The following is a 12,397-nucleotide window of genomic DNA, read 5'->3' on the forward strand; positions in this document are numbered from 1 at the left end:
AGTATTCTTGAATGATTCATTGAAATTGTGTGCGCACACACGTGCACGTATATAAAAGTAAGAAGAGACCTGCACATACCTTTAAACAACTTGTAAAAGATGTTTTCATCATTCAAAATAAATTCAGCATTGACATATTTTTGAAAAATCAAGATGTGTGTGTCCTTATATCTACTACTAATGTAAGTATCAGCAAGGAATGTGTGGGTTTTGCACCTATTTGCTCTTAACGTGTTATTCCAAAGCGACTTTTATTCCAAGTATTTAGCACTATTTTTAAATCACATGTTATAAAATAAGCAACTTTATAAAGCATAAAACCAATTCCTCAGGGAATTAATAAAGCCTATAATCTAAGATTCAATGTGATACTTAGTGCTCACAAAACAATAACTATTATTTTAATAGTACTGTGGCATTTTGTTGCTGTTTCATTTAGGAAACAAATATTGATCCCTCGTGCAATTAGACATGACTGTCAATCTTTCTTCAAACAAAGCTGAAGAAAATGAAATGAAAACCACATTTCATTTCATTCCACTAGAGGGTGGCCTGTCTCAGTCAGGGTTATAGTAGGAGATTTATGCAAGATTTATCCTTTCTAGTTTTGACCTGTTGATAAACAGATCTTTATATTACACTATTCTTTGTCCCCCGTTACAAAGTCATTTCTTTACACGATACAGTTTTCGTAATGAGGAGGTTTTTTTCTGAACAAGATCCACCTAATTGTTGTTGTTTGGGAAATAAAGTGGTAATAAATTTTTGGAAAACAAACATTTTCTGAACTGTTCTGTAACCTCAGAAGCCTGCACAGATGCATACTATAGTTTGCCTGCCTTTTGTTTACAGAGATACGGACAAACACAGTGTCTGTGCCTCTGCAATAGTCCCCAAAGTACTAAAGAAAATATTATAAGGAGGAAAAAAAAGAAAATTCTGTGCAGTCAATTGCTTCACTTTACTAAATGGCCATACAGTAACCAGTGAACTGGACAGGAGGGGGGAAAAAAAACCCAATGATTTTTTAAAACAAATCTGTTCATTTTATTAATACTACATTTTACATGTGTAAAATTGATTTTTAGCCAACCAATGCACATAAAAAACTTTAATATTCTATCTTTTAAAAAGAGGGAAAGAGAGATTGGTAAATCATCTATACTGTCCAAAATTAAAACAGCAAAAGATACAGGAAAAAGAAAATGCTTTACCAAATGACTTCAATCTGTACGTGATGGCTTTTGAACTAAAGCAACCTGGGTAGAAGTTTAGTGATCTCTGATCTGTTGCTTTGAGCATAGATACCCTCCTTCTACCTCTTAAAGATTAAATTAAATATCCTACATTGTCCCACAAAAATATGAAAGCACTGCTCCATACCCTTCCCGAATCAGAAGAGATACCCAGAAACATATAAAGACTTGTTCCCTTTATTCGTACCCTAAGCAGCAATGTCATATAACAGACAGGATTTTTCAGCCAACCAGACTGGAGTAGCTGCGAGTGCTACATCTTGGCACTCTGAAGCTATTGGCTCCTCTCTGGGGAGTGGAGGATGTTCAGTTATTAATGACCGCTGAGCAGGCAGCACCATGTCAGTGTGACAACTGATCGGGTGAACGATGCAGCTCTAACCACCATGGAAACAAGGAGAAATAAGAAGAGCTAGCAGGCATCTTTCTCTTCACTGGATTGTGAGCCTCAGCCAGCCAGCAACAGAGCTCTGGCAAACATAAGGGATCTCAGCTGGCAGCACACAGATTCTCTCTTTTTGTAGGATATCTATAGATAAATGTATCCTATGCTATATATGCATGCAACTCTTCACACCCTGGCATTAACACAAGTATGTGGTTACCTGCACTAAGGAATCCAAATATACAGATGCAGAAGTCCTCCAGCACTGAAACGACTCTTGCAGGGTAAGTTTGTTTATATATATATATATAATGTGATGCGTTCTACAGTTTATATTTTCATTTACACAATCACTGCTTTCTTGTTTTCTTCAACTTATTCTATTAGATTCTTTCCAAATTTTAGTTTACGTTCAGAATACAAATGCAACCACCTTTTGGCTCACAGATGATCTAAATGTGTTTGCAGGTCTCTGAGATGTGTGCATTTGCTAGCTTGAAAGAACATCAAAGGATTTAAAAAAACAAAACAAAACATTTTCCCCAGTCCTTGCAACGCAAAATCAAATTACACAATTGCCCTGTGTTTTGAAACCAATAAAACAAGATACAGGACAGCTATTCTTTCCTCTCTCTCTCCAATGGTTGGATTAAGGCAAATGCCGTTGTCTGTCAGGACCTAAAGCCACTGAGCACCAAAGCTGAATGAGCATATCACAAACAGTTATTGAATTTCTGCCAGGTTACATCTTAGGGATTGTGGCAAATGACTTCCCCTAAAAAATATATTCCTTTTTAACAGTCAAAAGGGACAGTGTGAAGCTCTGATTGCTACGGTAGCTAGAACTGACACATACTAGGTAAAAAGAATAACATTAAGCAAAAGAGTTCTAATCTTTGGTAATTAACAAGACCACAGCAGGCTGGCTCTAAAGTACATTTTTCATTTGAGAAGAGTATTGTTCAAATCAATTGCTATATTTCCACTAGCCTGTTTTTCTACAAGAAGGCTTTTCAGTTTATTTGTAAGAAAATGTCTTTGTTTTCATATGTCTAGTTTTTGCCCAGGATTGCTGATCAGAATGAGTAAGAGCCTCACACAGGGGATGTTTGGGGAGGGGGGAGGGAGAAAAGGAGAGGAACAGACGGGGGGATAAGAGCTAAAAATTCTCTATATAATCAATATGAAATATCATGATTGATTTGATGATGCTTAGTATGTGTACTTGTGTGTCATACCTTTCACCCAATATAAGCAAAGGCTTTAGTATAACTCCCTTAAGATGAAAACATGTTCAGTAAAGTCCATCAGCATACATGGATCAGTGACTTAGGCAGCTGCGAAAGCTAGGTTAAGAGATTTTACTTCATAGCCATGCAAAGGGGAGGTTAGCTGTCTAGTGTATGCTTCCAAAGCTTTCTACATAGCTTTTCTGTTTTATGGAATAAAATGTAGGTATTAAAGCAGTTCACCCCGTTCACCCTACAAAAACACCAACAGGAATCTGCTCCTTTGTAGCAACATAATTATATGCTTGTACAATTGCAACTTCAGAGTTATTCTTTTCAATTTTCTTTTCAAATATGTCTTTTCAAATTTTCAAATTACAGTGAAGACAAACATGAAAAGACAGTCAACTGCTGCATACCTGTCACCTTCTCATAAACATATCAGAAAAGGGGTAGTGTAACAATATATACGGGAAGATGTCAATTAATTCAGATGACCCTTGTAAATGATGACAGTAAAGCAGCTCTGACAATATGCCACAGCATTTTATTTTCCCTCTGGAAAATATGCAAGCTTAATAAAAGGTTTCTTTTCAGAGTGCAAAATGAAAGGTACTGGGGCAAACTTGCTTTATGAATGGAAGACTGTTTAGAACATATACAGGTTTATCATACAACATAACTTCTCCTTTTATTACTTAAATCTACCTTTTCAGCCATACTGCATGGGGTTTTTTAGTTGTTTAAAGGAGAACTGCAACCCTGTGTTTTGTACTGGTACAATATGTGGCAGTGCAATGAGGAAATTGTTTCTTCTTGTTACATGGAGAGCACTATTGCATGAAAACTTTTTCTGAATTATATGTCACAGTCCAGAGTTCTGAATCTTTATTTTCATTCACATTTTACATAATCAATACCATTAAAAGTTAACCCTGATAACTTTAAACCTAAGACCCACTGTTCTTTTTTGCCACGAATACTATTTCACATACTGTTACACTATTTACAAAGATACTCCAGCTTTTGAAACATGCATTCATTGCACTCATGAGTACAGAGGAAACACAGATGTCCTGATAAACAGCTAAGACATTCTTACCCATTAACCCAGCCGAACTGTATTGTGACCCTATATTATGGTTAATACTCCCTAAAGCCTCCCTAAAGTATATCACAGTGTCAGAGACAATGACTGGCTGATATTGTTATGGCAACCCTCGAAGTACCCCCTTTCAGAGATGGTCGATTTGGGAATTACATCACAATTCTTGTTTGGAGTACCCAGGAGCATGTGGGTATTTTTGGTTTGTACCATATTAGACCAGACCATCTGTAACATGCTGCCACCTGCAATGCATATAATAAAGTATCATGCATAATCCTTATTAATAGGTTTAGCATAAGAAGCTTTATAAAAATATTAATGTACTGCAACCACCTTGTGATTAACAGGGGACACAGGAGGACAAAACTCAGACCTTGTGTAAATCAGAATAATTCAAATTAATGCAGTTGCACCTACTTTCTCTGAATTTGACCCCTAAACTGAATAATTTTATATGGATTCCAGGAACAAACATAATTCTGTTTTATTGATCAAAAAGAACTACTATCACTTTAAATAGCTGGCAGTTAAAGAGCTCGTTCAATAGCTAAGTTTTTGTAGAAGCTAATGTAATAGAATAAGATAAGCAGTAAAAAACACACAGCCTGGTGTCAGATAAGCACTATCTTGCTTCAATAAGGAAAGCCTCCAGATAGAGACAATTAAACATAATTTGATTTCTTGCATTGTATTAAGACATTTTTAGCAGGTTATGGGGCATCAGAAATATAGTTCAATGACTCCAGTAACTCATGTATCCCTCTTCTACCCAATAACGTATTAAGGTAAAGAAAAGCATAAAAATCAGAAGGCATAGTTAATATCTCTAGATTATTATCAGAGACACTTGTAAACTCTTCTACCTTGTACTCTGAAAATACTACTAAAGACAAACTACAAAGTGGCATAATGGAAAATTTATTTGACATAAATCACTCATAAAATTATTTTTTGTTTTTTGTATTTTTTGAAGTAAAAGATTTCTCAAAAGAAGGTCACCTTTTAAAATATACCTGTACAGTTCTTCCTGTATAATACACTCAAGCCAAACTGTTATTTAAAAAAAAAAGTAAATTTCCTTTTAATAAGAGGGCTGTGGTTACATACATAGATTTGGGAAGAAATTTCAGTAAGCAATTAAAATGTTTTACTTTACTGAGTGGAAATGCCATTGGAACATAAAGAAGTGCAGCAGATGTCATTAGGTGCATCAGTATGAGAAAGAAATCAATATTGTTCATTGTAAGTCTTTGTAAGTGGGAAAATGCAGTACATGCTATTTATTTATTCAACTGAGCAGTTTGTAAACAGCTGAATGCTATTATTGTAAGTCATCTATAGGTCACAATGAGCATTCCTCAATGTTTTTGGTACCAAAAACGCTTTTTAGACATCTACAGTCTAGATCAACAGTTCTCAACCCACGGCCCACAATTGGCCAAATTAGCACACAGTTGCGGCCTATCTGTGTGCTAAAAAAAATTCAAAATTTGTGCTTTGATTTGGCTGGGGGCAGGGCTGGTTGAGGGGAGACAGCATGTGGCAGCCTGTGGGAGCACTCCTGCCAGCAGGGGGCTGGTGAATGCCACAGTGGGGCAGGGTGCAGGAGAGTGAGGCTCTGGGCAGGTTGCGGGGAGGGGGAGGGTGCTCTGGGCAATGTGTGTGGGGGGTCTCTGGAAATGAGGGGCTTGCAGGGATGCTGCAACACCCCGAGGTTTTACGTTGGGCTCTGCTCCTGGCCCTGGGCAGCTGGGACTCGGGTCCTGGCTGCCTGTCCTAGCACCCAGGGCCTGCCTGGCCCCGCTCTGTGGAGGTGTCTCTGGGCAGGGGGCACTGAGCATAGGGGGCTGGGGCTTTTTTGGGAGTGGTGCTGTGCTTCTCAACCTGCAGCCCACATAACAGGCATATGCAGCCCACAGTGATAAATAGGTTGAGAACCACTGGTCTAGATGAACTGTAAGGTTACAAAGACACAATTTGAAAGTAATAGACATGCTAGATATCACTGATATCAACCTCCCTAATATACGGCCCTTTCCTCCAGTGGGATAAACTGGCACACATTGAGCGAAGTGAATGGAGCAATTTCGATTTGTATCAGTTGAGGATCCCTCCTGGATCTGAACTGGATTATTCCCACTTTAGGCTTTAGGTAAAGTAGCTGGGGTCCTAACTGGTGAGGAAGAACAATATGGTGAGAATACACAATAACTACAATTTTCTCAAAAGGCTTGTTAACTTTAACCTCTCCAGATAGGACTCCAGTTTGTACTAGTTGAGAGCTATGTTGAAAGATTCAAAAAGTGAAAAAATAATAAAATTTTATTTATATACACATAAAATGTGGCACTATATAGTAAAACACCTAAAATCCAGTATAAAGTGAATGACAAAGAAAAACCATAGACTCCAGTTACTTGCTGTTGGAGGAGCACTCCTTTTCCGTTATTTAAAGACATTTTCAAAGGCATCACTTGATAAACATGATTACATTTATCAGGCTGTTTTTCCTTCAACTATATGCTTAGTCTTAAATTATGAAACATTTGGAAACTGGCTTATTCTTGCATCTCTCTCATTCTTCCCACTCCCAGTTCTACTTATCAGTTTGCCTTGAAAGCAATTCACACTTATAAATACATTCAAATGACCCAATTTTGAATGGAAATATAAATAAAAGCACACAATTTTACATTAAAAAATTAAATTTTGGTATAGTGCAATATGGAGACATTTCTTCTTGATCTAACATTTTTATTCATTAACATATTTTCTTTTAGACAGCACATTTTCTGTAGCTGCTATGCCATGGGACATAAAGCTATGATCTAATGTAAACTGGTCCAAAACCAAATGCTGTGGGCTTCACATTATTTTTGTTACTACTATTTATGGCATTAAATGCAATCTTTGGGCCAAATTCTCTGGTGGTGTAACTCCAATGACTTCAGAATTATGCCAGAAGAGAATCTGCCCCCTTCTACTTAAATCAAGCTGAGAAATAGCTTTCAACAACATTAGTACAAAATAAATACTTAATCTCCTTTACTGTTTAAGCTTCTGTCTTTGGAGGTAAAGTCCGCAAATCTGAGTAAAAAAGCTGACAAAAAAAATCTTTCAAAATGCCTACGGTTTATTAGCATTATCCCAGGAGTCTTTTACTGGAGGCTTCTTCTCATGTGAATAACAACTACTCTGCCGGGAAATACATTAAAGTCTCTAAAGAAGTCTTCTAAGAAAAAAGTTGAAATATCAGCTTTAAGTTCAACTATATCAAGAATCCCCTGGACATCTAGCTACCTGCATTAAGAAAAAAAAAAAACTTTTTATACAATACTCTTATCTAGGAGGCTGCCAATTTCTGCAAAGGCTTGCTGAATAAATTAGAGACTAACAACAACATGCACCATAATAGATACATAGAGAGAGATAGAGAGACAAATATACACAAACACCAGCAAAATCATCTACTGGGACATACTTTACTGAGCCTCTTAGGACCGAAAATCACAAGAGGGTGGACAGTGTCACTGAAAAGAAAACAGAAATCTCCTTGTGGGAAATTCCTCATGCAGGGAATGTGGTGCTATTAACACCAAGTTCAGCAAATTAGTGGGCTGTTAGAATGATTTTATACAATTAGAGGAAATTGCAAATGACAATAAGGTTGGTTAGCTTCATCACTATGGTCATAGTACAGGAAAGCACCCAAGCATTCTCTTGAGTAAGGATAACTTAAGCATACACATGTGGTTTCCTGAATCAAGACCTATGGTTCAGTTTCACAGCAGTGACATAACTTTGCTGTGAATAGAACAAAACATTGCATTGTACATTAGGTCTGAGTTTCTCTTTCCTTCATATGCCATGTAAATTTGCATTGTGCTTAAAATCAGTGTGAAATTTGTCACCTGCGTAAGATTTTTTAAAATGTAAAGAGAAGTTTTCTCAATCCTTGAAAAATTATAAGGTTAGTTCTAAATTTAAAAGGATTTTATATATATTTTCCTCTCCCTTGTCCCATTCCTGTTCCCTTATTTCCTAATGAAGTGCTTCTCTACCTTCCCTGGCTCTCCCATCAACCCCTGAAAGGGGCTTCTTCCAGAGCAGGCATAGAATATCAGGGTTGGATGGCACCTCAGGAGGTCACCTAGTTCAACCCTCTGCCCAAAGCAGGACCAATCCCCAATTTTTGGCCCAGATCCCTAAATTACCCCCACAAGGATTGAACTCTCAACGTGGGGGTTAGCAGGCCAATGCTCAAACCACTGAGCTATCTCTCCCCCCATCATTATCCCTAGCCTTCCCTGTGCTGACACTCGCCTAATCACACACATTGCCAGCAGCGGTGTGCTGAATCCTCTTCACCATCAGCCTGATGGCCCAATGCAAACTCTCTCCTCCTTCATGGTTCTGTCCTGGTGGAGAGGTCAGGAGCAGGCAGTGCAGGGAAGTGGAACATTTAGGAAGGAAGAGGGACCAGTCAGGACCTGTTCTAGACAAGAATCCCAACATGGCCCAGACTCCCAGAAACCTTTCCTCTACCCAAAACAGCAAACTCTAGCTGCTCTCATAACCGTCACAAAACAGCAGTCTTCTAGGTGTTCATTATGGAAAATAGCCAGACTCCTAAAAGTTGTTCCCCCCACTCCCAATTTTAAAGCTTAGAAAACAATTAAATGGGTCAAATTTTCATTTATTTTTCTTGCAAAGCTCTAAACAAAAATCTATGAATATGAAAAATAAAATATTGCAGACAGACAGAGTTCCATTTCCAGCATTGTGGGAGTCAGATTAGATTCATAACTCCCATTAATGCCACTTAACAATAAATAGGAGCGGTGTGACTAATTCTCTATGCCTGGTGCTGAGAGTTTATCCCAGATACTTTTACTGGACTAAGCCCTTTAGAGTATATTTTTTCCCACATGACCAGGTATTAAGTTGAAAAACAACTGCTGAGCTTGTACAATAGTTATTTTTATGACACGTGCGCAATAAGGTGATTTCATTATTCACTCTAATTCCCTTTAACAGAATTTGCTAGCATGGTTATTACTTGATAAAGTGTGGAGAGATCACGCTGCCTTAAGAAAGGCAAAATGATGAATGATAGTAATGCTACTTTATGGGGACAATGCTGAGATGTGAGGATAGACAAAAATGATGTACCTGCAAATATGGGGCTAAGCAGATTCACCTGGCACACACTGCTCAGATTATGCATCCTCCTGACTGTTCCTTTGGTGTAGTTTATTCAGACATTATTTTTATATATGTTTTATATATATATCTGAAGTGTCAGAAGGATATGTACACACACACACACACACACACACACCAGCTTCTGACACTTCAGTTGCTTGTCACGTGTATTATAATAAGGGAAACATTTTGTACTTACCATATAGCCCAATTAAAGGCTGTGCACTGCAGATATTCATGGGGAAAAGGATCCTGTCCCTAAGAGTATCAGCAAAGTCACAGTATCCCACATCCATGAGGGGCAGAGAGAACAGCTAGCAGATCCATGTAATTACAGATCCATTGGCCATACTTCCTCCCTTCCAGAGACCCAATAATTCTCTGAATGTTTGGACCCGGAGATCCCTACCAAATTCCCTAAGCCCAGCCCCTTCTGTGCAGCTATACTGTAACATTGGTCACTAACAGGATTTGATCCTAAGTGCATAAGCCAATTAAGGCACTGTGTGAACTCTTCAACTTTTCTATAAAATATTAATCTTCACACCTGACCATGCATTTTGTTTTAAGAGTTACATTTTCAGAATGTGTACTGTCTTTTCCAAGCAAAATGCGTGCCAACATTTTGTCACCCCTCACCATCCCTTCCAATTCAATAGCAAGTTCAAATCCAGTAGGAAGAGGAGCAAATAAGTCACATTTGCATCCGCTTTGTAGCTGGCACTAACATACAGACACAACATGCACCCACCAGTGAGGAAGTTGAGCTTCCACCCACTGGAAACATACCCGTAAATATGATTATCAGATTCTGTAACATGTACATTTTTCTTTCTACAATACAAATTACATTATATTACTAAATACAACTCACAAAATGGAAAGAAATGAAAAGGGAGTAATAAAACAGTGCTAGTAGGGGTATAAGCCAAGGAAATTTTGCTTAACAACTCATGTTGATGTTCGTAATTCTTCCTCATTAGCAACAGATACTACAGCACAAATGGCCCTCTATCATGTTGTCTCTAAAGTGGGCAATTTCATATACTCCGGGTGATTTTGGTTTATGTTCAAGTATCCCAGTACAACTGAGCTGGATAAAAAACATCGTGGGAAGCCTTAACTGAAATTGCTCTCTTTTATTCATACTTGTTTTTCACTAATTGTGTTGGTTTCTGTTTCCCCTTAGCAACATTTTAACTGAGTTCTGTGTAAAGCTAATTATAAGAGAATGTTATGCTAAAAAACCAACAAAATGAAACTATTAACATTAAAACGTCTATAACAAGCAGAGCAATTTAAAATCCTTTCACAGATGGCCCTAAGAATTGCCACCACTGGGCCCAATCCTACTTCCATTGTAATAAATGACAAAAGTCCGAATGATATCAACAGAAGCAAGAGTGGGGCATTAAGAGCCTTTTCTTTTCACCTGTTGGTGTTTTCATCATTTTTCCATCTAAGAAAGCAGAACTCATCATGCTGCTTCATTTGAACTCATACAGGAAGGTAGCAGACACAAAAGAATAACTCAAAGAGGTCTTTTTTTTCATTGTTTGGAAAAATTCTAGTCATTTCACATATTTTAGTGCAATCCTATTTCTTCGTAGGTCTAGAGGACATCCAAAGCCTTCAGATAAACAGGATTTCAGATGAAGGGAGGGGGGGGTGTCAAGCCAGCCAGCTTTAAAAGGCCTGCCTTCGGGATCTCCATCCCCAGAATCCAGAGAAGAGTCCACCATCTGGTTTTTCAGATGCTGTGCTCTGAGAGATCCTGGGAGCATAACCAGCCTTCAGTTAATCAGTTTTTGGTTAATTGGAGTTTGATTAATTTGGGTTGCCTATTGCGCATTTTACTTCACATGTGTGAGGGAAACAGTTGTGCAGGAAGCCAGCCAATAGAACATCTGACTGTTACTAAAGTATTACATTCTCAATGAGGAAGACCAAACCTCCTCAATATTTAATATGTGTCTAGCCTTGAAAAAATAATTCATGAGGAATGAAACACAAATTTCAAAAATGAGCATATATGAGTCCAGTACTGTAACATCACTATCAGTACAGCTTTCACACTTTAGCATTACACTAAAGGAGCACTTTTCGTTAATTTTATATTGCATATTTCAATGCACTGTAGTTAAACATATTTCAGTGAAGCACTTCATTATTTCCACAGCCAACAGAATATCTGGGTGAGGTGGGGAGGGGCACTCATGGATATTTCAGTTTTTGAAAGCTACAATAATTCACCATAAAAAGGAAGAACCAACTTTTACGTCACATTTGTGTGACCAGGTGCCTAATATGAGACAAAGTTTTGTGCTCCAGAAGTATTTTGAAATGTAGTTATAGAAAATAAACAAAGGATTTACCCTTATACTTCCGTTCGTAGTAATGAGAGTTATAAACTTGATTCCCCTGCATACTGAAAGCAGGGTTATGCCAAAAGCCTGCAATGAAACTTTGCCTCTACTTACTCTACACTCAGGTTTACTCTGAATCTTTTGGCAAACCTGACCTGAACCAAGCCCACTCATCTCCCCATCAGCCTGAATTCTCCTCTCTGGTAACGGTTTATGTCCTTTGGGAAGAGGAAGAGGGATCGCAGTAGCACTCAAACCCCTTCAGCTCTTCATGTATCAGATCACAAACCCCTTCTCCTTGGTCTTTCAAAAAGATGTTATTACAATACTGAAACAAATACTACACAAAGGACTTAATTCTGCATCATTCACTCTTGTGTAAGTCAGCCATAATTCCACTGGAGTTACACTGGTGTAAAACTGATTCTAGTAACCTGAGAATCAGGCCCAAACTCTATAAAGAAACAATTCTCATAAGACCTGATTCTGCTACTTTTACTTACATTGTGCCACAAGTAAGACACTACCTAGCATGAGTAAAGGTGACTGAAGTGAGCTCAGATGCTTAGTAAATGTGACAAGAACACTGTATAGTAGATTATATTGAAGATATACGCAAACTCTAGGGTATATTTTTACAGGATATTTGCAGGGGTGATCAGAGTAACATCAGATTGCTTATCCTTGATCTTTGTGCCATTGCTGATATCATGTCTATTATTACTATTCCGAGACAGCATTAGGTTCTGTACTTCATGCTGATTTCATTGTTTAGTCTAAACTGGACACCTACATAAATCCATAGTGTACACATATGTAATAGCAGGTATCTTTTCTCAGCTGGATTC

General features: G+C 37.9%; 2 protein-coding genes across 7 annotated transcripts in view; one reads left to right on the forward strand and one right to left on the reverse strand.

Annotated features, from left to right (window-relative positions):
- Positions 1-12,397, reverse strand: part of IMMP2L (inner mitochondrial membrane peptidase subunit 2) — an 846,530-nt gene that overhangs the window by 365,231 nt on the left and 468,902 nt on the right. The gene's annotated exons all lie outside the window — the stretch shown is intronic.
- Positions 1,554-12,397, forward strand: part of LRRN3 (leucine rich repeat neuronal 3) — a 45,560-nt gene continuing 34,716 nt past the window's right edge. For both annotated transcript variants that reach the window (XM_073328081.2, XM_073328080.2), the window contains exon 1: positions 1,554-1,925. The gene's annotated coding sequence lies outside the window, so the exon portion shown is untranslated. The remainder of the gene's footprint in view (positions 1,926-12,397) is intronic.

This window comes from Lepidochelys kempii, chromosome 1 (genome assembly GCF_965140285.1).
Source record: "Lepidochelys kempii isolate rLepKem1 chromosome 1, rLepKem1.hap1, whole genome shotgun sequence".
NCBI classification, from domain to species: domain Eukaryota; kingdom Metazoa; phylum Chordata; order Testudines; family Cheloniidae; genus Lepidochelys; species Lepidochelys kempii.